At 41.4% G+C, this 17643-nt stretch overlaps 26 non-coding genes across 26 annotated transcripts; 14 read left to right on the plus strand and 12 right to left on the minus strand.

The window, feature by feature from the left end:
- Positions 1–241: 241 nt before the first annotated feature.
- Positions 242–315, minus strand: TRNAN-GUU (transfer RNA asparagine (anticodon GUU)). The gene has a single exon. It is a non-coding gene; the product is annotated as a tRNA-Asn (tRNA).
- Positions 316–835: 520 nt separating this feature from the next.
- On the plus strand, positions 836–919 carry TRNAL-CAA (transfer RNA leucine (anticodon CAA)). The gene has a single exon. It is a non-coding gene; the product is annotated as a tRNA-Leu (tRNA).
- A 333-nt stretch (positions 920–1252) lies between these two features.
- TRNAN-GUU (transfer RNA asparagine (anticodon GUU)) lies at positions 1253–1326 on the minus strand. The gene has a single exon. It is a non-coding gene; the product is annotated as a tRNA-Asn (tRNA).
- A 520-nt stretch (positions 1327–1846) lies between these two features.
- On the plus strand, positions 1847–1930 carry TRNAL-CAA (transfer RNA leucine (anticodon CAA)). The gene has a single exon. It is a non-coding gene; the product is annotated as a tRNA-Leu (tRNA).
- An 865-nt stretch (positions 1931–2795) lies between these two features.
- On the plus strand, positions 2796–2879 carry TRNAL-CAA (transfer RNA leucine (anticodon CAA)). The gene has a single exon. It is a non-coding gene; the product is annotated as a tRNA-Leu (tRNA).
- Positions 2880–3133: 254 nt separating this feature from the next.
- Positions 3134–3207, minus strand: TRNAN-GUU (transfer RNA asparagine (anticodon GUU)). Its single transcript has one exon. It is a non-coding gene; the product is annotated as a tRNA-Asn (tRNA).
- Positions 3208–3727: 520 nt separating this feature from the next.
- On the plus strand, positions 3728–3811 carry TRNAL-CAA (transfer RNA leucine (anticodon CAA)). Its single transcript has one exon. It is a non-coding gene; the product is annotated as a tRNA-Leu (tRNA).
- A 331-nt stretch (positions 3812–4142) lies between these two features.
- TRNAN-GUU (transfer RNA asparagine (anticodon GUU)) lies at positions 4143–4216 on the minus strand. The gene has a single exon. It is a non-coding gene; the product is annotated as a tRNA-Asn (tRNA).
- A 517-nt stretch (positions 4217–4733) lies between these two features.
- TRNAL-CAA (transfer RNA leucine (anticodon CAA)) lies at positions 4734–4817 on the plus strand. Its single transcript has one exon. It is a non-coding gene; the product is annotated as a tRNA-Leu (tRNA).
- Positions 4818–5304: 487 nt separating this feature from the next.
- Positions 5305–5378, minus strand: TRNAN-GUU (transfer RNA asparagine (anticodon GUU)). The gene has a single exon. It is a non-coding gene; the product is annotated as a tRNA-Asn (tRNA).
- Positions 5379–5898: 520 nt separating this feature from the next.
- On the plus strand, positions 5899–5982 carry TRNAL-CAA (transfer RNA leucine (anticodon CAA)). The gene has a single exon. It is a non-coding gene; the product is annotated as a tRNA-Leu (tRNA).
- Positions 5983–6428: 446 nt separating this feature from the next.
- On the minus strand, positions 6429–6502 carry TRNAN-GUU (transfer RNA asparagine (anticodon GUU)). The gene has a single exon. It is a non-coding gene; the product is annotated as a tRNA-Asn (tRNA).
- Positions 6503–7019: 517 nt separating this feature from the next.
- Positions 7020–7103, plus strand: TRNAL-CAA (transfer RNA leucine (anticodon CAA)). The gene has a single exon. It is a non-coding gene; the product is annotated as a tRNA-Leu (tRNA).
- A 291-nt stretch (positions 7104–7394) lies between these two features.
- Positions 7395–7468, minus strand: TRNAN-GUU (transfer RNA asparagine (anticodon GUU)). The gene has a single exon. It is a non-coding gene; the product is annotated as a tRNA-Asn (tRNA).
- Positions 7469–7988: 520 nt separating this feature from the next.
- TRNAL-CAA (transfer RNA leucine (anticodon CAA)) lies at positions 7989–8072 on the plus strand. Its single transcript has one exon. It is a non-coding gene; the product is annotated as a tRNA-Leu (tRNA).
- A 333-nt stretch (positions 8073–8405) lies between these two features.
- On the minus strand, positions 8406–8479 carry TRNAN-GUU (transfer RNA asparagine (anticodon GUU)). The gene has a single exon. It is a non-coding gene; the product is annotated as a tRNA-Asn (tRNA).
- Positions 8480–8999: 520 nt separating this feature from the next.
- On the plus strand, positions 9000–9083 carry TRNAL-CAA (transfer RNA leucine (anticodon CAA)). Its single transcript has one exon. It is a non-coding gene; the product is annotated as a tRNA-Leu (tRNA).
- Positions 9084–9416: 333 nt separating this feature from the next.
- On the minus strand, positions 9417–9490 carry TRNAN-GUU (transfer RNA asparagine (anticodon GUU)). The gene has a single exon. It is a non-coding gene; the product is annotated as a tRNA-Asn (tRNA).
- Positions 9491–10010: 520 nt separating this feature from the next.
- TRNAL-CAA (transfer RNA leucine (anticodon CAA)) lies at positions 10011–10094 on the plus strand. The gene has a single exon. It is a non-coding gene; the product is annotated as a tRNA-Leu (tRNA).
- Positions 10095–10959: 865 nt separating this feature from the next.
- Positions 10960–11043, plus strand: TRNAL-CAA (transfer RNA leucine (anticodon CAA)). Its single transcript has one exon. It is a non-coding gene; the product is annotated as a tRNA-Leu (tRNA).
- A 252-nt stretch (positions 11044–11295) lies between these two features.
- Positions 11296–11369, minus strand: TRNAN-GUU (transfer RNA asparagine (anticodon GUU)). The gene has a single exon. It is a non-coding gene; the product is annotated as a tRNA-Asn (tRNA).
- A 520-nt stretch (positions 11370–11889) lies between these two features.
- On the plus strand, positions 11890–11973 carry TRNAL-CAA (transfer RNA leucine (anticodon CAA)). The gene has a single exon. It is a non-coding gene; the product is annotated as a tRNA-Leu (tRNA).
- A 927-nt stretch (positions 11974–12900) lies between these two features.
- Positions 12901–12984, plus strand: TRNAL-UAA (transfer RNA leucine (anticodon UAA)). Its single transcript has one exon. It is a non-coding gene; the product is annotated as a tRNA-Leu (tRNA).
- A 226-nt stretch (positions 12985–13210) lies between these two features.
- TRNAN-GUU (transfer RNA asparagine (anticodon GUU)) lies at positions 13211–13284 on the minus strand. The gene has a single exon. It is a non-coding gene; the product is annotated as a tRNA-Asn (tRNA).
- Positions 13285–13803: 519 nt separating this feature from the next.
- TRNAL-CAA (transfer RNA leucine (anticodon CAA)) lies at positions 13804–13889 on the plus strand. Its single transcript has one exon. It is a non-coding gene; the product is annotated as a tRNA-Leu (tRNA).
- Positions 13890–15257: 1368 nt separating this feature from the next.
- On the minus strand, positions 15258–15338 carry TRNAN-AUU (transfer RNA asparagine (anticodon AUU)). Its single transcript has one exon. It is a non-coding gene; the product is annotated as a tRNA-Asn (tRNA).
- Positions 15339–17643: the final 2305 nt, after the last annotated feature.

Here is a 17643-nt window from a genome sequence, read left to right on the forward strand (position 1 = left end):
TATCATGATGATGATGGGCTTTGGTCGAAAGAATCATTCGTTATCATGATAATGACCATTGAACTTAGTAGATTTAAACTTTTCAAAGTTACGAAATGGAACTTCGTAACATATCATGGTGGATATCAATTGTAGTCACCAGTATTTTTTAGAAGCGTCAAAACCGAAGTTGATTGAAAATTTGTACTAGGGAGAAGACGCACTAAAAACAGGATTGTAGTAAGGTATTGTTCAATCCCATCGCTAGAAGGAGGGGTTGAACCTCCGACCTTGTGGTTAACAGCCACACGCTCTAACCAACTGAGCTATTCCAGCCGATCATTTTATCGCAATCCATGACCTCTATTAGTTGATATTGTCTACTTTGGTTCGTTACGTCTCGTTATCATCCTCACGGTTTGAAACCACATCTATTAGGGAGAGGTTTTCAGACCCTTATAAGAAATGTTTCTTCACCATCTAATCGATGTGGGATCTCACTATCGACCCCTTCTGAGGGCCAAGTGTCCTCACTGGCACATCGTCTAGTGACTAGCTCTGTTAGCATTTGTAAAAGTCCAAGCTCAGTGCTTGCAGACATTGTCCATTTTTGTCATTGGGTATTGCCATCAGCCTCACACTTTTAAAAACGTGCCTATTAGGGTGAGGTTTTCGCACCCGTATTAGGATTGTTTCCTTCCTCTCTCCAACAGCGAGTAGATATTATCTATTTTGATCCGTTGGTATCGTCTTCAGCCTCACAGTTTTAAAACGCGTCTACTAGCGAGACATTTGCACACCCATATACGGAATGCTAAATCCCCTCTCAAACCAATCCTGGAATGCACAATAAGTAGTCAGGATGGCCGAGTGGTCTAAGGCGCCAGACTCAAGTTTTGGTCCTCGTAAGAGGGCGTGGGTTCAAATCCCACTTCTGACATCCAAATGTGATTGGGCAAAACGTGTGCCAAGGTGGATAATATCCATCACAACTATTTTGATGATGATGGGCTTGGGTCGAAAGAATCATTCGTTATCATGATAATGATCATGGAACTTAGTAGATTTCAACTTTTCAAAGTTACGAAATGGAACTTCGTAACATATCATGGTGGATATCAATTGAAGTCACCAGTATTTTTTAGAAGCGTCAAAACATGATTTCGTTAGTTCTCGTACACAAGACCATCACAAACCGAAGTTGATTGAAAATTTGTACTAGGGAGAAGACGCACTAAAAACAGGATTGTAGTAAGGTATTGTTCAATCCCATCGCTAGAAGGAGGGGTTGAACCTCCGACCTTGTGGTTAACAGCCACACGCTCTAACCAACTGAGCTATTCCAGCCGATCATTTTATCGCAATCCATGACCTCTATTAGTTGATATTGTCTACTTTGGTTCGTTACGTCTCGTTATCATCCTCACGGTTTGAAACCACATCTATTAGGGAGAGGTTTTCAGACCCTTATAAGAAATGTTTCTTCACCATCTAATCGATGTGGGATCTCACTATCGACCCCTTCTGAGGGCCAAGTGTCCTCACTGGCACATCGTCTAGTGACTAGCTCTGTTAGCATTTGTAAAAGTCCAAGCCCAGTGCTTGCAGACATTGTCCATTTTTGTCATTGGGTATTGCCATCAGCCTCACACTTTTAAAAACGTGCCTATTAGGGTGAGGTTTTCGCACCCGTATTAGGATTGTTTCCTTCCTCTCTCCAACAGCGAGTAGATATTATCTATTTTGATCCGTTGGTATCGTCTTCAGCCTCACAGTTTTAAAACGCGTCTACTAGCGAGACATTTGCACACCCATATACGGAATGCTAAATCCCCTCTCAAACCAATCCTGGAATGCACAATAAGTAGTCAGGATGGCCGAGTGGTCTAAGGCGCCAGACTCAAGTTCTGGTCCTCGTAAGAGGGCGTGGGTTCAAATCCCACTTCTGACATCCAAATGTGATTGGGCAAAACGTGTGCCAAGGTGGATAATATCCATCACAACTATTTTGATGATGATGGGCTTGGGTCGAAAGAATCATTCGTTATCATGATAATGATCATGGAACTTAGTAGATTTCACCTTTTCAAAGTTACGAAATGGAACTTCGTAACATATCATGGTGGATATCAATTGAAGTCACCAGTATTTTTTAGAAGCGTCAAAACATGATTTGGTAAGACGCACTAAAAACAGGATTGTAGTAAGGTATTGTTCAACCCCATCGCTAGAAGGAGGGGTTGAACCTTCGAACTTGTGGTTAACAGCCACACACTCTAACTAACTGAGCTATTCCAACCAATCATTTTATCGCAATCCATGACCTCTATTAGTTGATATTGTCTACTTTGGTTCGTTACGTCTCGTTATCATCCTCACGGTTTGAAACCACATCTATTAGGGAGAGGTTTTCAGACCCTTATAAGAAATGTTTCTTTACCATCTAATCGATGTGAGATCTCATGATCGACCCCTTCTAAGGGCCAAGTGTCCTCACTTGCACATCGTCTAGTGACAAGCTCTGTTAGCATTTGTAAAAGTCCAAGCCCAGTGCTTGCAGACATTGTCCATTTTTGTCATTGGGTATTGCCATCAGCCTCACACTTTTAAAAACATGCCTATTAGGGTAAGGTTTTCGCACCCGTATTAGGATTGTTTCCTTCCTCTCTCCAACAGCGAGATATTATCTATTTTAATTCGTTGGTATCGTCTTCAGCCTCACAGTTTTAAAACGCGCCTACTAGCGAGACATTTACACACCCATATACGGAATGTTAAATCCCCTCTCAAACCAATCCTGGAATGCACAATGAGTAGTCAGGATGGCCGAGTGGTCTAAGGCGCCAGACTCAAGTTCTGGTCCTCGTAAGAGGGCGTGCGTTCAAATCCCACTTCTAATATCCATCACAACTATCATGTGATGATGATGGGCTTTGGTCGAAAGAATCATTCGTTATCATGATAATGACCATTGAACTTAGTAGATTTAAACTTTTCAAAGTTACGAAATGGAACTTCGTAACATATCATGGTGGATATCAATTGTAGTCACCAGTATTTTTTAGAAGCGTCAAAACCGAAGTTGATTGAAAATTTGTACTAGGGAGAAGACGCACTAAAAACAGGATTGTAGTAAGGTATTGTTCAATCCCATCGCTAGAAGGAGGGGTTAAACCTCCGACCTTGTGGTTAACAGCCACACGCTCTAACCAACTGAGCTATTCCAGCCGATCATTTTATCGCAATCCATGACCTCTATTAGTTGATATTGTCTACTTTGGTTCGTTACGTCTCGTTATCATCCTCACGGTTTGAAACCACATCTATTAGGGAGAGGTTTTCAGACCCTTATAAGAAATGTTTCTTCACCATCTAATCGTTGTGGGATCTCACTATCGACCCCTTCTGAGGGCCAAGTGTCCTCACTGGCACATCGTCTAGTGACTAGCTCTGTTAGCATTTGTAAAAGTCCAAGCTCAGTGCTTGCAGACATTGTCCATTTTTGTCATTGGGTATTGCCATCAGCCTCACACTTTTAAAAACGTGCCTATTAGGGTGAGGTTTTCGCACCCGTATTAGGATTGTTTCCTTCCTCTCTCCAACAGCGAGTAGATATTATCTATTTTGATCCGTTGGTATCGTCTTCAGCCTCACAGTTTTAAAACGCGTCTACTAGCGAGACATTTGCACACCCATATACGGAATGCTAAATCCCCTCTCAAACCAATCCTGAAATGCACAATAAGTAGTCAGGATGGCCGAGTGGTCTAAGGCGCCAGACTCAAGTTCTGGTCCTCGTAAGAGGGCGTGGGTTCAAATCCCACTTCTGACATCCAAATGTGATTGGGCAAAACGTGTGCCAAGTGGATAATATTCATCACAACTCTTTGATGATGATGGGCTTGGGTCGAAAGAGTCATTCGTTATCATGATAATGATCATTGAACTTAGTAGATTTCAACTTTTCAAAGTTACGAAATGGAACTTCGTAACATATCATGGTGGATATCAATTGAAGTCACCAGTATTTTTTAGAAGCGTCAAAACATGATTTGGTTAGTTCTCGTACACAAGACCATCACAAACCGAAGTTGATTGAAAATTTGTACTAGGGAGAAGACGCACTAAAAACAGGATTGTAGTAAGGTATTGTTCAATCCCATCGCTAGAAGGAGGGGTTGAACCTTCGACCTTGTGGTTAACAGCCACACGCTCTAACCAACTGAGCTATTCCAGCCAATCATTTTATCGCAATCCATGACCTCTATTAGTTGATATTGTCTACTTTGGTTCGTTACGTCTCGTTATCATCCTCACGGTTTGAAACCACATCTATTAGGGAGAGGTTTTCAGACCCTTATAAGAAATGTTTCTTCACCATCTAATCGATGTGGGATCTCACTATCGACCCCTTCTGAGGGCCAAGTGTCCTCACTGGCACATCGTCTAGTGACTAGCTCTGTTAGCATTTGTAAAAGTCCAAGCCCAGTGCTTGCAAACATTGTCCATTTTTGTCATTCGGTATTGCCATCAGCCTCACACTTTTAAAAACGTGCCTATTAGGGTAAGGTTTACGCACCCGTATTAGGATTGTTTCCTTCCTCTCTCCAACAGCGAGATATTATCTATTTTAATTCGTTGGTATCGTCTTCAGCCTCACAGTTTTAAAACGTGCCTACTAGCGAGACATTTACACACCCATATACGGAATGCTAAATCCCCTCTCAAACCAATCCTGGAATGCACAATAAGTAGTCAGGATGGCCGAGTGGTCTAAGGCGACAGACTCAAGTTCTGGTCCTCGTAAGAGGGCGTGGGTTCAAATCCCACTTCTGACATCCAAATGTGATTGGGCAAAACGTGTGCCAAAGTGGATAATATCCATCACAACTATTTTGATGATGATGGGCTTGGGTCGAAAGAATCATTCGTTATCATGATAATGATCATGGAACTTAGTAGATTTCAACTTTTCAAAGTTACGAAATGGAACTTCGTAACATATCATGGTGGATATCAATTGAAGTCACCAGTATTTTTTAGAAGCGTCAAAACATGATTTGGTTAGTTCTCGTACACAAGACCATCACAAACCGAAGTTGATTGAACTTAGTAGATTTCAACTTTTCAAAGTTACGAAATGGAACTTCGTAACATATCATGGTGGATATCAATTGAAGTCACCAGTATTTTTTAGAAGCGTCAAAACATGATTTGGTTAGTTCTCGTACACAAGACCATCACAAACCGAAGTTGATTGAAAATTTGTACTAGGGAGAAGACGCACTAAAAACAGGATTGTAGTAAGGTATTGTTCAATCCCATCGCTAGAAGGAGGGGTTGAACCTCCGACCTTGTGGTTAACAGCCACACGCTCTAACCAACTGAGCTATTCCAGCCGATCATTTTATCGCAATCCATGACCTCTATTAGTTGATATTGTCTACTTTGGTTCGTTACGTCTCGTTATCATCCTCACGGTTTGAAACCACATCTATTAGGGAGAGGTTTTCAGACCCTTATAAGAAATGTTTCTTCACCATCTAATCGATGTGGGATCTCACTATCGACCCCTTCTGAGGGCCAAGTGTCCTCACTGGCACATCGTCTAGTGACTAGCTCTGTTAGCATTTGTAAAAGTCCAAGCCCAGTGCTTGCAGACATTGTCCATTTTTGTCATTGGGTATTGCCATCAGCCTCACACTTTTAAAAACGTGCCTATTAGGGTGAGGTTTTCGCACCCGTATTAGGATTGTTTCCTTCCTCTCTCTAACAGCGAGTAGATATTATCTATTTTGATCCGTTGGTATCGTCTTCAGCCTCACAGTTTTAAAACGCGTCTACTAGCGAGACATTTGCACACCCATATACGGAATGCTAAATCCCCTCTCAAACCAATCCTGGAATGCACAATAAGTAGTCAGGATGGCCGAGTGGTCTAAGGCGCCAGACTCAAGTTCTGGTCCCCGTAAGAGGGCGTGGGTTCAAATCCCACTTCTGACATCCAAATGTGATTGGGCAAAACGTGTGCCAAAGTGGATAATATCCATCACAACTATTTTGATGATGATGGGCTTGGGTCGAAAGAATCATTCGTTATCATGATAATGATCATGGAACTTAGTAGATTTCAACTTTTCAAAGTTACGAAATGGAACTTCGTAAGATATCATGGTGGATATCAATTGAAGTCACCAGTATTTTTTAGAAGCGTCAAAACATGATCATGGAACTTACTAGATTTCAACTTTTCAAAGTTACGAAATGGAACTTCGTAACATATCATGGTGGATATCAATTGAAGTCACCAGTATTTTTTAGAAGCGTCAAAACATGATTTGGTTAGTTCTCGTACACAAGACCATCACAAACCGAAGTTGATTGAAAATTTGTACTAGGGAGAAGACGCACTAAAAACAGGATTGTAGTAAGGTATTGTTCAATCCCATCGCTAGAAGGAGGGGTTGAACCTCCGACCTTGTTGTTAACAGCTACACGCTCTAACCAACTGAGCTATTCCAGCCGATCATTTTATCGCAATCCATGACCTCTATTAGTTGATATTGTCTACTTTGGTTCGTTACGTCTCGTTATCATCCTCACGGTTTGAAACCACATCTATTAGGGAGAGGTTTTCAGACCCTTATAAGAAATGTTTCTTCACCATCTAATCGATGTGAGATCTCATGATCGACCCCTTCTGAGGGCCAAGTGTCCTCACTTGCACATCGTCTAGTGACAAGCTCTGTTAGCATTTGTAAAAGTCCAAGCCCAGTGCTTGCAGACATTGTCCATTTTTGTCATTGGGTATTGCCATCAGCCTCACACTTTTAAAAACGTGCCTATTAGGTTAAGGTTTACGCACCCGTATTAGGATTGTTTCCTTCCTCTCTCCAACAGCGAGATATTATCTATTTTAATTCGTTGGTATCGTCTTCAGCCTCACAGTTTTAAAACGCGCCTACTAGCGAGACATTTACACACCCATATATGGAATGTTAAATCCCCTCTCAAACCAATCCTGGAATGCACAATGAGTAGTCAGGATGGCCGAGTGGTCTAAGGCGCCAGACTCAAGTTCTGGTCCTCGTAAGAGGGCGTGCGTTCAAATCCCACTTCTAATATCCATCACAACTATCATGATGATGATGGGCTTTGGTCGAAAGAATCATTCGTTATCATGATAATGACCATTGAACTTAGTAGATTTAAACTTTTCAAAGTTACGAAATGGAACTTCGTAACATATCATGGTGGATATCAATTGTAGTCACCAGTATTTTTTAGAAGCGTCAAAACATGATTTGGTTAGTTCTCGTATACAAGACCATCACAAATCGAAGTTGATTGAAAATTTGTACTAGGGAGAAGACGCACTAAAAACAGGATTGTAGTAAGGTATTGTTCAATCCCATCGCTAGAAGGAGGGGTTGAACCTCCGACCTCGTGGTTAACAGCCACACGCTCTAACCAACTGAGCTATTCCAGCCGATCATTTTATCGCACTCCATGACCTCTATTAGTTGATATTGTCTACTTTGGTTCGTTACGTCTCGTTATCATCCTCACGGTTTGAAACCACATCTATTAGGGAGAGGTTTTCAGACCCTTATAAGAAATGTTTCTTCACCATCTAATCGATGTGGGATCTCACTATCGACCCCTTCTGAGGGCCAAGTGTCCTCACTGGCACATCGTCTAGTGACTAGCTCTGTTAGCATTTGTAAAAGTCCAAGCCCAGTGCTTGCAGACATTGTCCATTTTTGTCATTGGGTATTGCCATCAGCCTCACACTTTTAAAAACGTGCCTATTAGGGTGAGGTTTTCGCACCCGTATTAGGATTGTTTCCTTCCTCTCTCCAACAGCGAGTAGATATTATCTATTTTGATCCGTTGGTATCGTCTTCAGCCTCACAGTTTTAAAACGCGTCTACTAGCGAGACATTTGCACACCCATATACGGAATGCTAAATCCCCTCTCAAACCAATCCTCGAATGCACAATAAGTAGTCAGGATGGCCGAGTGGTCTAAGGCGCCAGACTCAAGTTCTGGTCCTCGTAAGAGGGCGTGGGTTCAAATCCCACTTCTGACATCCAAATGTGATTGGGCAAAACGTGTGCCAAAGTGGATAATATCCATCACAACTATTTTGATGATGATGGGCTTGGGTCGAAAGAATCATTCGTTATCATGATAATGATCATGGAACTTAGTAGATTTCACCTTTTCAAAGTTACGAAATGGAACTTCGTAACATATCATGGTGGATATCAATTGAAGTCACCAGTATTTTTTAGAAGCGTCAAAACATGATTTGGTTAGTTCTCGTACACAAGACCATCACAAACCGAAGTTGATTGAAAATTTGTACTAGGGAGAAGACGCACTAAAAACAGGATTGTAGTAAGGTATTGTTCAATCCCATCGCTAGAAGGAGGGGTTGAACCTCCGACCTTGTGGTTAACAGCCACACGCTCTAACCAACTGAGCTATTCCAGCCGATCATTTTATCGCAATCCATGACCTCTGTTAGTTGATATTGTCTACTTTGGTTCGTTACGTCTCGTTATCATCCTCACGGTTTGAAACCACATCTATTAGGGAGAGGTTTTCAGACCCTTATAAGAAATGTTTCTTCACCATCTAATCGATGTGGGATCTCACTATCGACCCCTTCTGAGGGCCAAGTGTCCTCACTGGCACATCGTCTAGTGACTAGCTCTGTTAGCATTTGTAAAAGTCCAAGCCCAGTGCTTGCAGACATTGTCCATTTTTGTCATTGGGTATTGCCATCAGCCTCACACTTTTAAAAACGTGCCTATTAGGGTGAGGTTTTCGCACCCGTATTAGGATTGTTTCCTTCCTCTCTCCAACAGCGAGTAGATATTATCTATTTTGATCCGTTGGTATCGTCTTCAGCCTCACAGTTTTAAAACGCGTCTACTAGCGAGACATTTGCACACCCATATACGGAATGCTAAATCCCCTCTCAAACCAATCCTGGAATGCACAATAACTAGTCAGGATGGCCGAGTGGTCTAAGGCGCCAGACTCAAGTTCTGGTCCTCGTAAGAGGGCGTGGGTTCAAATCCCACTTCTGACATCCAAATGTGATTGGGCAAAACGTGTGCCAAAGTGGAAAATATCCATCACAACTATTTTGATGATGATGGGCTTGGGTCGAAAGAATCATTCGTTATCATGATAATGATCATGGAACTTAGTAGATTTCAACTTTTCAAAGTTACGAAATGGAACTTCGTAACATATCATGGTGGATATCAATTGAAGTCACCAGTATTTTTTAGAAGCGTCAAAACATGATTTCGTTAGTTCTCGTACACAAGACCATCACAAACCGAAGTTGATTGAAAATTTGTACTAGGGAGAAGACGCACTAAAAACAGGATTGTAGTAAGGTATTGTTCAATCCCATCGCTAGAAGGAGGGGTTGAACCTCCGACCTTATGGTTAACAGCCACACGCTCTAACCAACTGAGCTATTCCAGCCGATCATTTTATCGCAATCCATGACCTCTATTAGTTGATATTGTCTACTTTGGTTCGTTACGTCTCGTTATCATCCTCACGGTTTGAAACCACATCTATTAGGGAGAGGTTTTCAGACCCTTATAAGAAATGTTTCTTCACCATCTAATCGATGTGGGATCTCACTATCGACCCCTTCTGAGGGCCAAGTGTCCTCACTGGCACATCGTCTAGTGACTAGCTCTGTTAGCATTTGTAAAAGTCCAAGCCCAGTGCTTGCAGACATTGTCCATTTTTGTCATTGGGTATTGCCATCAGCCTCACACTTTTAAAAACGTGCCTATTAGGGTGAGGTTTTCGCACCCGTATTAGGATTGTTTCCTTCCTCTCTCCAACAGCGAGTAGATATTATCTATTTTGATCCGTTGGTATCGTCTTCAGCCTCACAGTTTTAAAACGCGTCTACTAGCGAGACATTTGCACACCCATATACGGAATGCTAAATCCCCTCTCAAACCAATCCTGGAATGCACAATAAGTAGTCAGGATGGCCGAGTGGTCTAAGGCGCCAGACTCAAGTTCTGGTCCTCGTAAGAGGGCGTGGGTTCAAATCCCACTTCTGAAATCCAAATGTGATTGGGCAAAACGTGTGCCAAGGTGGATAATATCCATCACAACTATTTTGATGATGATAGGCTTGGGTCGAAAGAATCATTCGTTATCATGATAATGATCATGGAACTTAGTAGATTTCACCTTTTCAAAGTTACGAAATGGAACTTCGTAACATATCATGGTGGATATCAATTGAAGTCACCAGTATTTTTTAGAAGCGTCAAAACATGATTTGGTAAGACGCACTAAAAACAGGATTGTAGTAAGGTATTGTTCAACCCCATCGCTAGAAGGAGGGGTTGAACCTTCGAACTTGTGGTTAACAGCCACACACTCTAACTAACTGAGCTATTCCAACCAATCATTTTATCGCAATCCATGACCTCTATTAGTTGATATTGTCTACTTTGGTTCGTTACGTCTCGTTATCATCCTCACGGTTTGAAACCACATCTATTAGGGAGAGGTTTTCAGACCCTTATAAGAAATGTTTCTTCACCATCTAATCGATGTGTGATCTCACTATCGACCCCTTCTGAGGGCCAAGTGTCCTCACTTGCACATCGTCTAGTGACAAGCTCTGTTAGCATTTGTAAAAGTCCAAGCCTAGTGCTTGCAGACATTGTCCATTTTTGTCATTGGGTATTGCCATCAGCCTCACACTTTTAAAAACATGCCTATTAGGGTAAGGTTTTCGCACCCGTATTAGGATTGTTTCCTTCCTCTCTCCAACAGCGAGATAGTATCTATTTTAATTCGTTGGTATCGTCTTCAGCCTCACAGTTTTAAAACGCGCCTACTAGCGAGACATTTACACACCCATATACGGAATGTTAAATCCCCTCTCAAACCAATCCTGGAATGCACAATGAGTAGTCAGGATGGCCGAGTGGTCTAAGGCGCCAGACTCAAGTTCTGGTCCTCGTAAGAGGGCGTGCGTTCAAATCCCACTTCTAATATCCATCACAACTATCATGATGATGATGGGCTTTGGTCGAAAGAATCATTCGTTATCATGATAATGACCATTGAACTTAGTAGATTTAAACTTTTCAAAGTTACGAAATGGAACTTCGTAACATATCATGGTGGATATCAATTGTAGCCACCAGTATTTTTTAGAAGCGTCAAAACCGAAGTTGATTGAAAATTTGTACTAGGGAGAAGACGCACTAAAAACAGGATTGTAGTAAGGTATTGTTCAATCCCATCGCTAGAAGGAGGGGTTGAACCTCCGACCTTGTGGTTAACAGCCACACGCTCTAACCAACTGAGCTATTCCAGCCGATCATTTTATCGCAATCCATGACCTCTATTAGTTGATATTGTCTACTTTGGTTCGTTACGTCTCGTTATCATCCTCACGGTTTGAAACCACATCTATTAGGGAGAGGTTTTCAGACCCTTATAAGAAATGTTTCTTCACCATCTAATCGATGTGGGATCTCACTATCGACCCCTTCTGAGGGCCAAGTGTCCTCACTGGCACATCGTCTAGTGACTAGCTCTGTTAGCATTTGTAAAAGTCCAAGCTCAGTGCTTGCAGACATTGTCCATTTTTGTCATTGGGTATTGCCATCAGCCTCACACTTTTAAAAACGTGCCTATTAGGGTGAGGTTTTCGCACCCGTATTAGGATTGTTTCCTTCCTCTCTCCAACAGCGAGTAGATATTATCTATTTTGATCCGTTGGTATCGTCTTCAGCCTCACAGTTTTAAAACGCGTCTACTAGCGAGACATTTGCACACCCATATACGGAATGCTAAATCCCCTCTCAAACCAATCCTGGAATGCACAATAAGTAGTCAGGATGGCCGAGTGGTCTAAGGCGCCAGACTCAAGTTCTGGTCCTCGTAAGAGGGCGTGGGTTCAAATCCCACTTCTGACATCCAAATGTGATTTGGCAAAACGTGTGCCAAAGTGTATAATATCCATCACAACTATTTTGATGATGATGGGCTTGGGTCGAAAGAATCATTCGTTATCATGATAATGATCATGGAACTTAGTAGATTTCAACTTTTCAAAGTTACGAAATGGAACTTCGTAACATATCATGGTGGATATCAATTGAAGTCACCAGTATTTTTTAGAAGCGTCAAAACATGATTTGGTTAGTTCTCGTACACAAGACCATCACAAACCGAAGTTGATTGAAAATTTGTACTAGGGAGAAGACGCACTAAAAACAGGATTGTAGTAAGGTATGGTTCAATCCCATCGCTAGAAGGAGGGGTTAAACCTCCAACCTTGTGGTTAACAGCCACACGCTCTAACCAACTTAGTTATTCCAGCCAATCATTTTATCGCAATCCATGACCTCTATTAGTCGATATTGTCTACTTTGGTTCGTTACGTCTCGTTATCATCCTCACGGTTTGAAGCCATATCTATTAGGGAGAGGTTTTCAGACCCTTATAAGAAATGTTTCTTCACCATCTAATCGATGTGGGATCTCACTATCGACCCCTTCTGAGGGCCAAGTGTCCTCACTGGCACATCGTCTAGTGACTAGCTCTGTTAGCATATGTAAAAGTCCAAGCCCAGTGCTTGCAGACATTGTCAATTTTTGTCATTGGGTATTGCCATTAGCCTCACACTTTTAAAAACATGGCTATTAGGGTGAGGTTTTCGCACCCGTATTAGGATTGTTTCCTTCCTCTCTCCAACAGCGAGTAGATATTATCTATTTTAATCCGTTGGTATCGTCTTCAGCCTCACAGTTTTAAAACGCATCTACTAGCGAGACATTTACACACCCATATACGGAATGCTAAATCCCCTCTCAAACCAATCTTGTAACGCACAATAAGCAATCAGGATGGCTGAGTGGTCTAAGGCGCCAGACTTAAGTTCTGGTCCTCGTAAGAGGGTGTGGGTTCAAATCCCACTTTTGACATCCAAATGTGTGTTAGGCAACACGGGTGCCAAAGTGGATATTAGCTATCACAACTATGTGATGATGATGGGCTTGGGTCCTTATTAGTTATCATCAAATGATAATTGAACTTAGTAGATTTCAATGTTAAGAGTGTATATCAATTGAACTCATCAGTGTTTTTTAAAAGTATCGAAACATGATTTGGTGGTGGTTAGTTGGATTGTAAGGTATGCTTCGTTCCCATCACTAGAAGAAGGGGTTGAACCTCCGACCTTGTGGTTAACAGCCACACGCTCTAACCAACTGAGCTATTCCAGCCAATCATATTATTGCCATCCAAAACCTCTATTAGGTGACATTGTCTACTTTCGTTCGTTACGTCTCGTTATCTCCCTCACGGTTTGGAACCACATCTATTAGGGAGAGGTTTTCAGACCCTTATAATAAATGTTTCTTCACCATCTAATCGATGTGGGATCTCACTGTCAACCCCTTCGAAGGGCCAAGTATCCTCACTGGCACATCGCTTACTGACTAGCTCTGATATCATTTGTAAATGTCCAAGCCTAGTGCTAGCAGACATTGTCCATTTTTGTCATTCGGTATTTCCATCAGCCTCACACTTTTAAAAATGTGTCAATTAAGGGGAGGTTTTCGCACCCTTATTAGGATTGTTTCCTTCCTCTCTCCAACAGCTAGTAGATATAACTATTTTAATCCGTTAGTATCGTCTTCAGCCTCACAGTTTTAAAACGTGTCTACTAGGGAGACGTTTACACACCCATATACAGAATACTAAATCACCTCTCAAACCAATCCTAGAACGCACGATAAGCAGTCAGGATGGCCGAGTGTGGTCTAAGGCGCCAGACTCAAGTTCTGGTCCTCGTAAGACGGCGTGGGTTCAAATCCCACTTCTGTCATCCAAATGTTGGTTAGGCAAAACCGGTGCCAAAGTGGATAATATCTATCACAACAATGTGATGATGATGGGACCGGTGCCAAAGTGGATAATATCTATCACAACAATGTGATGATGATGGGCTTGGGTCGAAAGAATCATTCGTTATCATCAAATGATAATTGAACTTAGTAGATTTCAACTTTTCAATGTTAAGAAGTGGAACTTCGTACCATGGTGGATATCAATTTTACTCAATAGTTTTTTTTAAAAGTGTCAAAACAGTATTTGGTTAGTACTCGTACACAAGACCATCACAAACCAAACAGAAGTTTATTGAAAGTTTGTACTAGGGATAAGAAGCACTAAAAAAATACAGGCTTGTAAGGTATGCTTCGTTCCCATCACTAGAAGGAGGGGTTGAGCCTCCAACCTTGTTGTTAATAGCCACACGCTCTAACAAACTGAGCTATTCCAGCCAATCATTTTATTGCCATCCAAGACCTCTATTAGTTGACATTGTCTACTTTCGTTTGTTACGTCTCGTTATCTCCCTCACGGTTTGAAACCACATCTATTAGGGAGAGGTTTTCAGACCCTTATAATAAATGTTTCTTCACCATCTAATCGATGTAGGATCTCACTATCAACCCCTTCGGAGGGCCAAGTGTCCTCACTGGCACATCGCCTATTGACTAGCTCTGATATCATTTGTATAAGTCCAAGCCCAGTGCTAGCAGACATTGTCCATTTTGTCATTGGGTATTGCCATCAGCCTCACACTTTTAAAAACGTGCCTATTAGGGAGAGGTTTTCGCACCCTTATTAGGATTGTTTCCTTCCTCTCTCCAACAGCTAGTAGATATTATCTATTTTAATCCGTTAGTATTGTCTTCAGCCTCACAGTTTTAAAACGCGTCAATTAGGGAGACGTTTACACACCCATATACGGAATGCTAAATCCTCTCTCAAACCAATCTTGGAACGCACGATAAGCAGTCAGGATGGCCGAGTGGTCTAAGGCCGAGACTCAAGTCCTGGTCCTCGTAAGAGGGCCTGGGTTCAAATCCCACTTCTGATATCCAAAAGGTTTTTATTAGGCAAAACCGGTGTCAAAGTGGTTGATTTATCATCAAATGAGAATTTAACAAGAAATGGAACTTCGTACCATACCATGGTGGATATCAATTGAACTCACTAGTGTTTATTAAAAGTGACAAAACATGAACCAAACCGAAGTTGATTGAAAATTTGTACTAGGGAGAAGAAGAACTAAAAATCAGGATTGTAAGGTATGCTTCGTCCCCATCGCTAGAAGGAGGAGGGGTTCATTGAACCTCCGACCTTGTGGTTAATAGCCACACGCTTGTAAGGTATGCTTCGTCCCCATCGCTAGAAGGAGGAGGGGTTCATTGAACCTCCGACCTTGTGGTTAATAGCCACACGCTCTAACCAACTGAGCTATTCCAGCCAAACATTACACGCTCTAACCAACTGAGCTATTCCAACCAACCATTATCTCCCTCACGGTTTGAAACCACATCTATTAAGGAGAGGTTTTCAGACCAACTGAGCTATTCCAGCCAACCATTATCTCCCTCACGGTTTGAAACCACATCTATTAAGGAGAGGTTTTCAGACCATTATAAGAAATGTTTCTTCACCCTCTAATCAATGTGGGATCTCACTATCGACCCCTTCGGAGGGCCAAGTGTCCTCACTGGCACATCGCCTAGTGACTAGCTTTGATATTATTTGTAAAAGTCCAAGCCGAGTGCTAGCAGACATTGTCCATTTTTGTCATTGGGTATTGCCATCAGCCTCACACTTTTAAAAACGTGCCTATTAGGGAGAGGTTTTCGCACCCTTATTAGGATTGTTTCCTTCCTCTCTCCAACAGCTAGTAGATATTATCAATTTTAATCCGTTAGTATCGTCTTCAGCCTCACAGTTTTAAAACGCGTCTACTAGGTTGACGTTTACACACCCATATACAAAATGCTAAATTCCCTCTCAAAACAATCCTGGAACGCACAATAAGCAATCAAGATGGCCGAGTGGTCTCAGGCGCCAGACTCAAGTTTTGGTCCTCGTAAGAGGGCGTGGGTTCTCAAATCCTTCTGACATCCAAATGTTGTTGTTAGGCAAAACGGGTGCCAAAGTGGATAATATCTATCACAACTATGTGATGATGATGGGCTTTGGTCGAAAGAATCATTCGATTTGAACTTAGTAGATTTCAACTTTTCAAAGTTAAGAAATCAAAATATGATTTGGTTGAAGTTGAAGTTGAAGTTGAGTGCGAGGGAGAATATGATATATGATTTGGTTGAAGTTGAAGTTGATTGCGAGGGAGAATATGATTTGGTTGAAGTTGATTGAAAATTTGTACGAGGGAGAAGAAGCAAAAAGTGTCAAAATATGATAAGAGGGCTTGAACAGACTTAAGTTTTGGTCCTTGTAAGAGGGCTTGGGTTCAAATCCCACTTTTGAAAACTCATATTATTGTGAGTCAAAAAGTGAGTTGAAAAGCTATTGGTCATGGATTGATGATGTGAGGGAGAGGCCTCGAAGAAGGTATCTTAAGTTTTCGTGGCTTGATGCGAGGGAGAGGCCGTGGAAGAAGTTATCATAATTTACCACAAAAAGTTTCCTTATGATGATAGAATTGATCCTAACATGGGGAGCATCAAATTTAAACTTCCCAAGTTTTATGGCAAAACCGATCCCAAGTTCAAGTGTCATAATTTTAGTGATGAAAAGAGGTACTGAGTTACTGTTTTGAATTGCCCAATTTAAACAATATGCTCAAATTTGGTGGGATAAATTGATGTCAAGTAGGAGAAGAAATCTTGAAGCACTAATTGATTCATTGTACGAGTTCAAAAATTTCGTGCATAAGCATCTTGATATCGAGGAGTTGTTGCACATTGCAATTAAGGTCGAGAGGCAAATCCAACGAAGGTCTCAACGGTATTCTTCTAAAACATTTTTCAATTCTACTTCTACATGGAAAAAGGATAGTAAGAACATTGATTATAAGCATAAAAATCAAGACATTAATGAGAAGCCTAAAGCTAAATTTGAAAAAGGCAAGAGATCTAGAGCAGGAAAAGAAAAAGTAGAAAAGTCTAATGTTCGAAACAGGGATTTAAAGTGTTGGAGATTTTAAGGGGTAGGACACTATAGTAGAGATTGCCCAAATGCAAGAATTATGACCATCAAGGAGGAAGAAATTGTTACAGAAGACGAGGCACATGACGACATAAATGAGGAAAAGGATGAGAGTGAGGAGTTTAATGAAGAGGACCCTACACATATATCTTTGGTTACTCGATGAGCTCTAAACACCCACATTAAGGAGGACGGCCTAGACCAACGAGAGAACTTATTTCAAACTCGGTGTCTTGTTCAATCAGTACCTTGTAGTGTTGTCATTGATAGCGGTAGTTGCACCAATGTTGTGAGTTCCATTCTGGTCAAAAGACTTAATTTAAAGACACAACCACATCCAAGACTCTACAAGCTTCAATTGTTAAGTGATCATGGAGAAGTACGGGTAACTCAACAAGCTCTTGTTTCTTTTACTATTGGAAAATATGTTGATGATGTTTTATGTGATATTATATCCATGCATATTGGAGATATACTACTGAGGAGGCCTTGACAATTTGATTGTCGGGTAATGTATGATGGGTCTGCAAATCGATACTCTTTTACTCACAATGGTAAAAAAACTACTTTTGTTCCATTGTCTCTAAAATATGTATTTATTG

Source organism: Cucurbita pepo, chromosome 16 (assembly GCF_057944985.1).
Source record: "Cucurbita pepo subsp. pepo isolate OVF chromosome 16, ASM5794498v1, whole genome shotgun sequence".
NCBI lineage: Eukaryota > Viridiplantae > Streptophyta > Magnoliopsida > Cucurbitales > Cucurbitaceae > Cucurbita > Cucurbita pepo.